At 43.1% G+C, this 12,130-nt stretch overlaps 1 long non-coding RNA gene across 1 annotated transcript; it reads right to left on the bottom strand.

Annotated features, from left to right (window-relative positions):
- Positions 1-3,415: 3,415 nt before the first annotated feature.
- LOC120400524 lies at positions 3,416-11,013 on the bottom strand. Its single transcript, XR_005595883.1, has 3 exons — positions 10,901-11,013; positions 5,802-5,917; positions 3,416-3,870 (listed from the first exon to the last, which is right to left on the bottom strand). It is a non-coding gene; the product is annotated as an uncharacterized LOC120400524 (long non-coding RNA).
- Between the last annotated feature and the right edge of the window lie 1,117 nt (positions 11,014-12,130).

The following is a 12,130-nucleotide window of genomic DNA, read 5'->3' as shown; positions in this document are numbered from 1 at the left end:
GTACTCCACCAGAGAACGCGAGGCCCTGGCAGTAAAGTGGGCGGTTGAGGCACTACGGTACTACCTATTGGGGAACCCCTTTTCCTTGGTGACTGATCACGCGCCTCCGATGGATTAATAGTATGAAGGAGACAAATAACCGGATCATGCGGTGGTACCTGTCCCTCCAACCCTGTGTCACATCGGCCAGGCGACTTCTTCTCCCGCATCGGGAGGAGGAAGGGAGGCAGGAGTCCAGGGTCGGCCGCCGCGGCTGTCTTAAGGGGAGGGTGTGACGGGCAGGGCAGCCCGCACTGGTACAGCAGGGGTTAACCCTTCTCTACTAGCAGAGGAAGCCACACCCAGGAAGTTCTGCTGGGCATGCTCCAACTGGCAGACCAGTATAAAAGCCTGCAGGTCTGCTCAGTCTGGGCTGACCACCCAGCTCCTGCGGGAGGAGAGCCAGGAGCCTGGACCGGGACGTCAGCCGGGCAGAGGAGACCCGGAGAGGGACGCCGGCCGGAGGGACCTACGGGGAACCGCTCCCACAACGCCAACGTCCGACTAGACGGGTAGGAAGTGACCCAGGGGACTTTAGAAACTGACAGCCTTAAAGCTGCAGTACCGCCGTGTTGCGGGCGGATCCCCGCCGAGCGGGTGGCAAGGAGAGCTTGCCACAATCAGGGCCCTGAGTCGGGACTCGGAGGAGAGGGCGGGCCCGAGTCCCCCTACCCCACCCCGTGATACCCCACCCCGAGGGGGGCCGCCAGGCCACACTACCCGCCCCAAAGACGCCAGGCCACACTACCGCCCCAAAGAGGGGCTTATGGACTGCGCATGGACTCCGGCCGCTAGGCCGCGCTACCCCCCGGGCGCTATGACTCCAGCCGCTAGGTCGCGCCCCGCCCCGAGAGGGGCGGTTACGGACTCGCCGCTGGTGTCCATAGACTCTGGCCACTAGGCCGTGATACGCCGGCTACCAGAGGCAGGCCGGAAGACAAGCGAGTGGTGCAGTGCTAGGCCCCAGCCCGCCCCTGCCGCGAGGGGGCGCTGGGGCACCTGGCCCATCACAGTTGGATTGCATTATTACAAACATATTCAATTCCACGTTCTGCCATACAAGCCTCAAGTTCCCCAATTTTCCATGTCTTACTTTTCTTATCGCTCAGAATTTGTGTTCTATTGACTGTGTTACATTGGTGTTAACATTTAACCCAAGTGCTTTGATAGGAGATAGCCATTCAGTTCAGGCATTAGATATCATAATTATATATGTAGTAACTTGGTTTAATTGAGGATTGTATGTGAAGTTTACCATCTTCCACCATGAACATTACCTTTGTTCATCCTTAGTGGCACGTTTCCACATTATACTTCTTATTTCTAAGGGTAAAATTCCACTCATTCCATCTCGTATAATATGTTCTACCACATCATTGCTCCAAGTCTGTGATTGTATACATGCCAATGCCAGAGATACATTACTTTGTAAAAGGGCTGTTCTTAGAATTTATGGGGCCCTATGCAGTATTTATAAACTGGTGCCCCTATGCTTGATGGCAGCCTGGGCTCGTATGTGTATTTTAGATAAGGGTGGTCTTTTGAAGGATTTATTTAAAAAAACTATGTGTCTGAAGAACCAAGCAGTTAAGGCTAAAGATGAATACTCAGATTATGCATCTAAAACTCTAAGCAAGGATTTTTTAGAGATGTGATTTTATAATCTTTAGCAACACACTAAAGAAATATTTTAAAGCAAATTTTAAACTAAGGTCCTGTAGACTAACATGTAAATAGTACAGTAATGCACAACTGTTTCTGTCAGTACATTCAGAAACTGACAGTATATATACCTGGGGCTTGGCAAATGCCTGTTAAATGGCTTCATTACCACTTGGATGGCTCTTTAACAGTTTCAATGTTGTGCTAATAGGTCTGGGAGGCTATTTCACTTTTAAGTACTAGATCCCCTCTGGAGGAAGCCTCACCAGGCTGCAGCAGCCAGACTGTGGAGGGAGCATGCTGGAAGGGTCAGACCCAGGAAGACCCCAAACTTTAGGGTGCCCTACACAGCCGCGTATGCTGCGTATGGCTAAAGACGGCCCTGCTTTGTAACACCTCCACTGTGTTTAAGATGGCTAAATGATCTGCTCTTTTGCAACTTTTCCCAGCCAGGGAGTAAAGCGGCTATAAGGTAATGCCTAGTATTTATATCATTTAAAGATGTTGTCAAAGGTTTAGACACAGCTCCCAAATGTTGTCCCACTGCCTTTAACTTATTAGTCAATACCTGTTCATCTATACTATTTAATATTCCAAGCCCTGTACCTGTTCCTCCTAAGAGTGTATCCATCAAACTTCTTTTCTTTCTATTAGCAGGAGCTTTCAATAAAAGTTGGATTTCCATCTTTCAAATAAAAGTCCAATATATTTACTACATTGTGGTTTTTGATGCAAAATATCCATGGTAACTAAGTCTATCATTGTTTTCTTTAAGGAGTAAGTGGGTCTATTATCTTAATATCTTCTTTTACTACATACGGTCCAATATCAATTGATTTAGGTTTAGATATCCATAAAATAGTAAAAGTATAGTCTATCTGAGGACCAGTGATTCTCCATGTTCCCTCTCCTCGCTTTCTTTTTATATTCATATTGCCTTCAAACCAATAGTGAAATAAGAGTTGGCCTCTACTTTCTTCCATACACTCACTGTTGTTTATTATGTGTGTATACCAAGGTACTTGTAAATTTAATTGACTCCTATATATAATTTCGGAATGTAATTTATATTGAATATCTTTTTTTACTAATTCCTCCTCAAGGATCAATTACCTGAAATTTAGCTTTTTTTTTTAACAAAATTATGATACCATTATACAGTTACTGTTCCACTATTTTTTGCACTCCATTTAGGGATGTACCATGCTATAATAGCACATGAAGAGTTCTGATCTGGATGTATAGTAAGATTATTTGAGCATGCGATTATTGTAGATCCATCTATCACTGCACATTGCCAGTGCCCAGTTCTTACTATTTCCCCCCATATTTTACCCACATTATCAGTAGTGTCCCAATCGCATATAGAGGGTTTTGGTGCAGTATAGTAATCAGGATGGGTCATTATATGCTCTCAACCTTGAGGGGCATATGTAATAGAACATTTATGAACAGTATAATATATAACAAGTGTTTTACCTTTCTGATTATGTGCACCAGACTCTATAATTCCCATGGGCCCCATTATAATTGTTATTACTCTAGGCTTATTATTTTTTTGAATTGTAAAAACACGCTCTTGAGACTTGATAGTAGCTATTTTATTGGCTTTGATCCATTGTATGGTTGTTTCGTATCCAGATTTACTTTTGTTCTTTTTGAACTTATCAAAAGATTAGGTGAGCGTGCAACTACTGTATCTTTAATCCTTCTATTAGTGCACACTGCCACAGTCCAATGCTTACTACTCTACCACATATTGTGCATGTCCCTTCCTGAAATTTCCATGTACATTCTGAGGGCTGTGGTGATTTTCCACCCGCTCTTTGGTGCATCAAATTTCCTTCTCCTTGATCATCAAATAGAATATCCTATTTATGGGCATCATCAGTGATAAGCATTCTATCCATATGATTTTGTGTAATGAATTCTATAATTCGGACAGGTCCCATTACTACTTTTACTGTCCTCTGTTTATTCTCTACCTTTGAGATTGTAAAAACGCATTCCTCAATATTATTGGCAAAAGCATAATTATGGGGGTAAGATTTGGCCCATCGGATCGCTGGTATTTCGTCCAAATTCACACCAACACAGCAGAATCCAATAGCCAGAAACACCCAGAAGATCCAAGATGACTAGAACAGCATCCTCTATCATCTGATCTGTCTGAAAGAAATAACAAAAAGACTCTTTCCTTTTCAAATAGTAAATTGACATTTTATTTTTAAAACTATCAAATCACCAATATACATTTTTCTCTTTTCCTATTTTAAATAAGCATATCATTCACTATCTTATCTATCCTATCCTATTAATTTTACAAATTATTCCAATTTTATTCTACACTTTCCTATAATTCCTATTCTATTGATCCTTAGAATTACAATCCTTATCCTATTCATCTATTGCCTTTTAGTCTATCTTATTTACCTATAAAACTATCCTTGAACTTATTTTTCCTGGCTGTCCCTTATATTCCTTATCCTAAACTATTCATGCCAACAACTTTTCTTATACTAACTTCTTATTTCAAGAGAGAGAAAAATGTTAACCGTGATTTTCAATTGCTCCATAGAAGTCATCCATTTATATCAACTAGACGATACAGTTGCCTAATTACATCCACGCCAAGAACCCCATAGCCATCTCTGCCTCTATCCATTAATCCAAATCTCAGATCTGGATAACCTGTTGTCCAGCCCCAATCAGGGGCGGCTCTAGAAATTCCGCCGCCCCAAGCAGGGCGGCGCGCCGCGCCGTTCACGCCATCCTTCCCCGGTTCCGCGGCCGGGGCAGAAGTGCCTGCGGACGGTCCCGTGGTCCCGCGGCTCCGGTGGAGCATCTGCAGGCATGCCTGTGGGAGCTCCGTCCAAGCCGCGGGACCAGTGCACCCACCGCAGTCATGCCTGCGGGAGCTCAAGCGGAGCCGCGGGAAGAGGGGACCCTCCGCAGTCATGCCTGCAGCAGGTCCGCTCGTCCCAGGGCTCCGGTGGACCTCCCGCAGGCATGAATGCGGAAGGTCCGCCAGATCCAAATGCCGCCCTGCCAGGACAATGCCGCCCCACGTGCCTGCTTGGCGTGCTGGGGTCTGGAGCCGGCCCTGGTCCCAATTGTGATGAGCTGGCTCACTGGTACTCGGATCTGTTCCCCAAATTCTGACTGTATCAGATAAATATCTCCAGTCTGCAGGGCTATGAAATTGGCTCCCTCAATATTTGTATTCTGCAAAGAAAATGAGGATGCAGTATCTAAATGGCAAAATATGCCTATCTGAATACCTGGTAGATTTATCATATTCGGAATTAGAGTGGCCTCCCATTGTCCAGAAATAACAGACAGATAACTAATTCTGGAATTTCCTCATCATCTGATTCTGTGTCTGAACTGAAACCACTGTCTCTATCACTAGAAACATGTCCACCATTAATTTTTTTCCATTAGTACATATTTTATAGGTGAATGAGGTGTTTTCAGAAGCACTGGGGATAGCCCCACTAAATATTTCCAATGTTGAAAAGCTCAAACTAATGCTAATACTACTTTTTCATGAGGAGTAAATGTTCTACTCCATTAAGAATCTTAGAAGCATATGCTACTGGACAAGACCTGTACCATGTTCTCGGCCTAAGACGCACTCATTCCACTGCTAGTCATAACTAATTGAAGTACAAAAGGTTGTCCCACCTTTGGATATGCTAAAGCTGGGGCTAGTACTACTGCCTTCTTCAGCTGAGAGAATGCTTCCTGCTGTTCTAATCCCCGTTCATTACCCTTCTTAGTAACTTATACAGTGGGCTAGCTTTTTTTGCATAATTCTCATAAAATCTCTGGTGAAATTAGTCATGCCTAAGAATGACCTTAAGGTTGATATATCTGTAGGGGCTGGTAACTTTTGCAATCATCCCACCCTTTGTTTCTCTGGTGATTGTCCTTCCTGTCCTAATGTCATTCCCAGGTAATTAACTCAGTGCTGGCATATTTGAGCTTTCGCTGGACTAACCTTAAACCCAGTTTCCTTTATTTTTTGTAAAACTTGATCTAATATTTCTAGATTTTCTTCCTTAGTTTTTGTACTAATGAGGATATCATCTACTTACATGATGATGTTATCCTTACTGGACATCTTATCCCACATCTTATTCACATGCATATGACAAACAGCTGGTGAGTTATGAAAACCCTGGGGAGTTCGGGAGAAACAGAACTGTTGTCCCTGCAATGTAAAAGCAAAGTTATACCAGAAGTCTGGATGTACAGGTATGGCAAAGAAGACACTTGCTAGATCCAAGACTGTAAACCACCATGCTCTTCCCATTATGTAACCAATTACTTCAGGATATTTTGCTACCACTGGAGCAGTCATTGGTGTTACTTTATTAAGAGGTCTAAGATTGATGATTAACTTCCAGGTTTTAGCCTCTGTTTTTAAAACTCGCCAAATGGCTGGATTATTTATACTTTGTTGTTCTACTATAACTCCCTGATCCAAAAGTCCTTGAATAATCTTCATTAAACTGGGTTCCGCTTCCTTAGGATATTTATATTGTCTTTGTGGTGCAGGATCAGATCCAGTAATTAATACCTCTGCTTCAATTTTTCCACATTGTGCCTTATCAGTAGTCCAGACCTCTTTGTGTTTTTGTGCAATTTTCAAAACTTCTGCGGGCCAATCAGCCATTTTATTTCCTCGACAGCCTTAATAGTGGCTAACCTATATCCTGCTTCAATAACAATTAGTTGATCTAAAGTTTTGATCCTATCAGAAGGTATTTCCCATAATACCTTATTTACAAAATCTACTATTAATCTGAGCCTTTTTAATATATCAACACCTATTATTCCATCACCCATTAAGATTTATTAATCCAAACTGTTCCTTTACTTGTTTTGTTCCTAATTGAAAATAAATTGGAGCACTAAATGGAGCAACTTTGCTTCATTAAATCCCTGTAATTTCCTTGTTATTACAAGGGATCCAAATAAATTTTTATTCTTGGTACTTACTAAAGAAAATGTGCCATCTCTATCTATTAACATATTCTGTCTGAACGCTCCCGGATTAAATTCCACACATACAGTACATCTCCCCACATTATCCATTTGTAAATGTGCCACTAAATCAGCATGATCTTTTGCTGCTATCACGGAGATGTGGAGCACTTGGTCTCCCTATACCTGATACTTGAGACTTGGTGTAGCCATAGGGCATGTCTACACTACGGGATTATTCTGATTTTACATAAAGCGGTTTTGTAAAACAGATTGTATAAAGTCAAGTGCACGTGGCCACACTAAGCACATTAATTCGGCGGTGTGCGTCCATGTACCGAGGCTAGCGTTGATTTCCAGAGCGTTGCACTGTGGGTAGCTATCCCGTAGCTATCTCATAGTTCCCGCAGTCTCCCCTGCCCATTGGAATTCTGGGTTGAGATCCCAATGCAAAAACAGTGTCGTGGGTGATTCTGGGTAAATGTCATCACTCAATCCTTCTTCTGTGAAAGCAACGGCAGACAATCATTTTGCGCCCTTTTCCCCTGGATTGCCCTGGCAGATGCAATAGCATGGCAACCATGGAGCCCGTTTTGCCTTTTGTCACTGTCACCATATGTGTACTGGATGCTGCTGACAGACGTGGTACTGCACTGCTACACAGCAGCATTCATTTGCCTTTGCAAGGTAGCAGAGACGGTTACCATCCCTATTATACCATCTGCCATTGTAAATTGGCGATGAGATGATGGTTATCAGTCGTTCTGTACCGTCTGCTGCTGTCATGGGTGCTCCTGGCTGGCCTCGCTGAGGTCGGCCGGGGGCGCATGGACAAAAATGGGAATGACTCCCCGGGTCATTCCCTTCTTTAGGTTTTGTCTAAAAATAGAGTCAGTCCTGCCTAGAATATGGGGCAAGTGTACTAGGGAACCAGAGAGCACAGCCGCTCTGTGTCAGAGCCCCAGAGATCCCGCAGAAATGATGAGCTGCATGCCATTCTAGGGGGTGCCCCTGCAACAACCCCACCTGTTGCTTCCCTCCTCCCCCAACCCTCCTAGGCTACCGTGGCAGTGTCCCCCCATTTGTGTGATGAAGTAATAAAGAATGCAGGAATAAGAAACACTGACTTTTTAGTGAGATAAAATGAGGGGGAGGAATCCTCCAGCTGCTATGTTAGTCCAGGCAGGACATTAAAGGGTCGGGGGGAGAGGAGACCAGCCTCCCACTGCTATGATAGTCCAGGCAGTACAGAATCTTTTCTTTAGACGTGAAAGGGGGGGTTGATGGAGCTCTGCCCCCAGTTGCTATGATGAGGATGGTTACCAGCCGTTCTGTACCATCTGCTGGGAATGACCAGGAGTCATTCCCATTTTTACCCAGGCACTCCCGGCCGACCTCACCGAGGCCAGCCAGGAGCACTCACGGGCTGAAGATGATGACGGATAGCAGTCATACTGAACCGTCTGCCACCGGGAAGGGGATGCTGGTGTTCAGCGCTGCAGCACCCCGTCTACCAGCAGCATGCAGTAGACATAGGGTGACACTGAAAAAAGGCAAGAAACGTTTTTTTTCCCTTTTCTTTCGGGGGGGGAAGGGTGTAAATTGACGACATATACCCTGAAACACCCGGGAAAATGTTTTTGACCCTTCAGGCATTGGGAGCTCAGCCAAGAATGCAAATGCTTTTCGGAGACTGCGAGGACTGTGGGATAGCTGGAGTCCTCAGTACCCCCTCCCTCCCTCCATGAGCGTCCATTGGATTCTTTGGCTTTCCATTACGCTTGTCACACAGCTTGTGGCCTCTGTCTATCATAGCCTGGAGATTTTTTCAAATGCTTTGGCATTTCGTCTTCTGTAACGGAGCTCTGATAGAACAGATTTGTCTCCCCATACAGCGATCAGATCCAGTATCTCCTGTACGGTCCATGCTAGAGCTCTTTTTGGATTTGGGACTGCATCGCCACCCATGCTGATCAGAGCTCCACGCTGGGCAAACAGGAAATTAAATTCAAAAGTTCACGGGGCTTTTCCTGTCTACCTGGCCAGTGTATCTGAGTTCAGATTGCTTTCCAGAGCGGTCACATTGGTGCACTGTGGGATACTGCCCGGAGGCCAATTCCGTCGATTTGCGGCCACACTAACCCTAATCCGACATGGCAATACCGATTTCAGCGCTACTCCTCTCGTCGGGGAGGAGTACAGAAATCAGTTTAAAGAGCCCTTTATATCCATATAAAGGGCCTCGTTGTGTGGACGGGTGCAGGGTTAAATCGGTTTAACGCTGCTAAATTCGATTTAAACGCGTAGTGTAGACCAGGCCATATGCACAGTCCTTTCATGATTAGCTAACCTCTGAAGTAACTCTTCTGTAGATAACCCATTAATTTGCTCATTAGGTTCACACTGTAATAATTTTCTCCAAAGCCAATTTCTTCCTGGATCATTTATCCTTTGTTCATAAGGAACTATTCTTCTATTTTTATTTTCTCCTCTATTTACTTCCCCTTTATTTTGCTGGTTTCCCTTCGATCATTATTGGAGAAGGTTATCACTGATACTCTTTCAGATTTTCCTCTTGGGGGTGGCATCATTTCCCTTTGTATTTCATTCAATCTTTTTGCTTTTTCTTCTGTATGGTGTAAAGGAGTTTGAGCAGGATCATCAGAAATCAGTGCCATTCTAATTGTTGGATCAAATCCCAGCATTAATGCCCTTTTAAATTCAAAGGGAATCATATAATACTGGAAAGCCTAATAGGATGATTCCAGAGGGCCTATATAATAATCTCTTCCTAGCTATATATGGTTCTGGCCTTTCCCTTGATCATGGTTTCTCCCTGTGGAACCACAGAACTAGATCTTCACTAGGGAAGAAAAATTTTTAAATTTCCCTTTGTATTATAGCTGTTTCTCTTTTTCCTCCACCCTGTATATCATAAGGAAGTCCAGAAAATTCATCTGGACTCATACATTCCTTTATTAAAGCTGAGGGATCACTCCTTGTTAACCCAAGCATCCCTGATGTCTTGGCTAAGCAACCTACCACTGTATTCCCATTTAAGGGTCCCATAGATGTTCCCAAAGACCTATCCTGTTCAGGGGTATTTGGTCTTTCTTCTAGTCTTTCTTCTCGACTTCCCCAGTTTCCTTTCACAGTGGTTTTAGTTACTGTGGCAGTAATAATTGGAGCTAAGTGAGGTGGCCTCCGCAATTCTTCCAGCTCCTCATTTAATGGTTTGTAGAGTTCCAGAAAGCTCTCTTTAGAGTAATCTTCAGAACCAGGAAGACCTAAATTCTCTTCATCCAATTCCACCTCTTCATTATTTCCAGCTTTTATGGCAGCTATTATTCCTTTGCTTGCTCTTAATTCCTCCTTTAATGCACAGTTCTGTCTTTTACAAACTGCATGATTTCTTTCTTTCTTTTCTTCTCTGTCTGAGAGTACCACTCTCATTGCAGCCAACCAATTCAGGGATGCCAATTTGTTAGCTCTCAAATTGGTGTGGGACACTAAAACTAGCTCCAGGATTCAAACAGCGCCTCGAGCCCACCCTTTCGGGGCACCAATTTGGTACCCCAGACTATGAACCTCAAGCATTCCAATAATGGTTTGCCTAAGACTATGCAATTTGCTTTATCCAAAGGGGTGATACGGTAGTGGTCCACCCTAGAAGAATTTCCAAGGTGTTGCCAGGGGGCTTGTCTCCATCCCACAGAGGGCTCCCCAGAGCAAGCTAATCTTGCTAACCCTTCAAAGGACCTCGATACAGCCTTCCGCTCAAGGATGGACACACAAGCAGTAATTCTTCAAAAACAAAATAATATTTATTTAAAAGAAATCTGCTACTCCACATGAACAAACCACTCAACCATCTCTACCACAACTGCTTTGTTATAGCCTTCATGAAGTTGGATTACACTATGCTTACGTTATATGGATACATTTGTCATTCCAAGTAGTGACAATGAAAAGATATCCCATAAAACTGACGATAAACATGACATCTCTTTTCATAAGGAAGCTAATGGCTGAAAATGTGGTCTACTTAAGAATTGTGTGGACTGCTGAAATTGCCTGCTATTTAAAGAGGGCAACTGCATGATATAGCTTGAAATCAATGTCCATTTCTTTAGCATAAAATTTGTGCAGTGGAAAGGAAATGATTTTTTAAATAACAGATCTTAAACACTCTTTTCCATGGTATTACCTTGTATACCAGATGTGTTTCAATCTTAGTTGAAATAGCATCAAGATGACCTTGTTAGTGTTTGTTTCAGGAAGACTGTAAAATTTTACTTTCTTTTTTCTGACACCTGTTGACTAAACAAACCATCAATAGTAACATTGCCATTCACTGATTTTGTTGGATCTGGGTATTGTGGCACTAAAATGTTACATGAAAATACCTAGACACATACGTGGGTGAGTTAAACACAGAATGGCTTCTTAGACACCAACTTCATTGCAAATATCAGTTTTAAGTTCTCCTCTGTATTTTTTAAAGATTTGTTTAATGTGGAGAAGGAAATGGGTTCTAGTAGAGCATTTCATTATTCTTTAGACCAGTTGTTTAAGAAGGCACAAAGGATTTAGAAACAGTGTGTGGTTAAACTGGGGTTGTTGCTACGGTTGCCAACCCTCCAGGATTGGCTTGGCGTCTCCAGGAGTTAATTAATCTTTAATTAACGATTATGTCATGCTAAGAAACCTCTAGGAATATGTCCAACCAAAATTGGCAACCTTAGTTGTTGCTTCTTTATGATGAAGTCAGAGTAAAAGCTGTTCAGCCTCTCCTTGAGATTCATTTCCAGTTTGACTTAAATAGCTCCATAATTAAAGGTCTGAAGTTTAGAAGCTGCTATTTGGCTAGGAAATTGATCTCCTTGAGAGATGCATTACTTTGTTCTGGAGAAAACTGGCTTCAATATAATCAAGGTATGCATGTTTTAAAACTGAATACTGATTACACTTAGAGGAGAGTTTTTTGGTTTTTTGCTTTTGCTAAGCTTATTATGAGTGTGCATGAAGAACAATGTACTAGGCATGCCTATGTTTTCAGCAAATTGGCTGTTTCCTCCAATGTCTTGAAACTAGGCTGGAGACCTTTTTCTGGAAACCTAAGACTCTGTAAAAGGGGGCCTCTTTCCTCTCCCCTTGAAAGTGACCTGTAGCATTTGAGAGACATGGTTGGGTGAGGTAATATCTTTTATTGGACCAACTTCTGTTGATGAGAGAGAGAAGGCTTTACAATGACCTGCTCTTCAGGTCTGAAAAGCTACCACTACAGCATGAAAGCACTTAATTCAAATTGTTGTTTCAGAATTTGTTCAACATGGTGCCCTATTAATTCTGACATACACAGCTCCTGTATACTTCTGTTGGTGCCATTAGGCATAGCCCTAGATAACTCAGGAGGGTGGAAAATCACAGTATTAAT

This window comes from Mauremys reevesii, linkage group 3 (genome assembly GCF_016161935.1).
Source record: "Mauremys reevesii isolate NIE-2019 linkage group 3, ASM1616193v1, whole genome shotgun sequence".
NCBI lineage: Eukaryota > Metazoa > Chordata > Testudines > Geoemydidae > Mauremys > Mauremys reevesii.
Note: the sequence above shows the minus strand (reverse complement) of the source record. Positions and strands in the feature narration are given on the sequence as shown.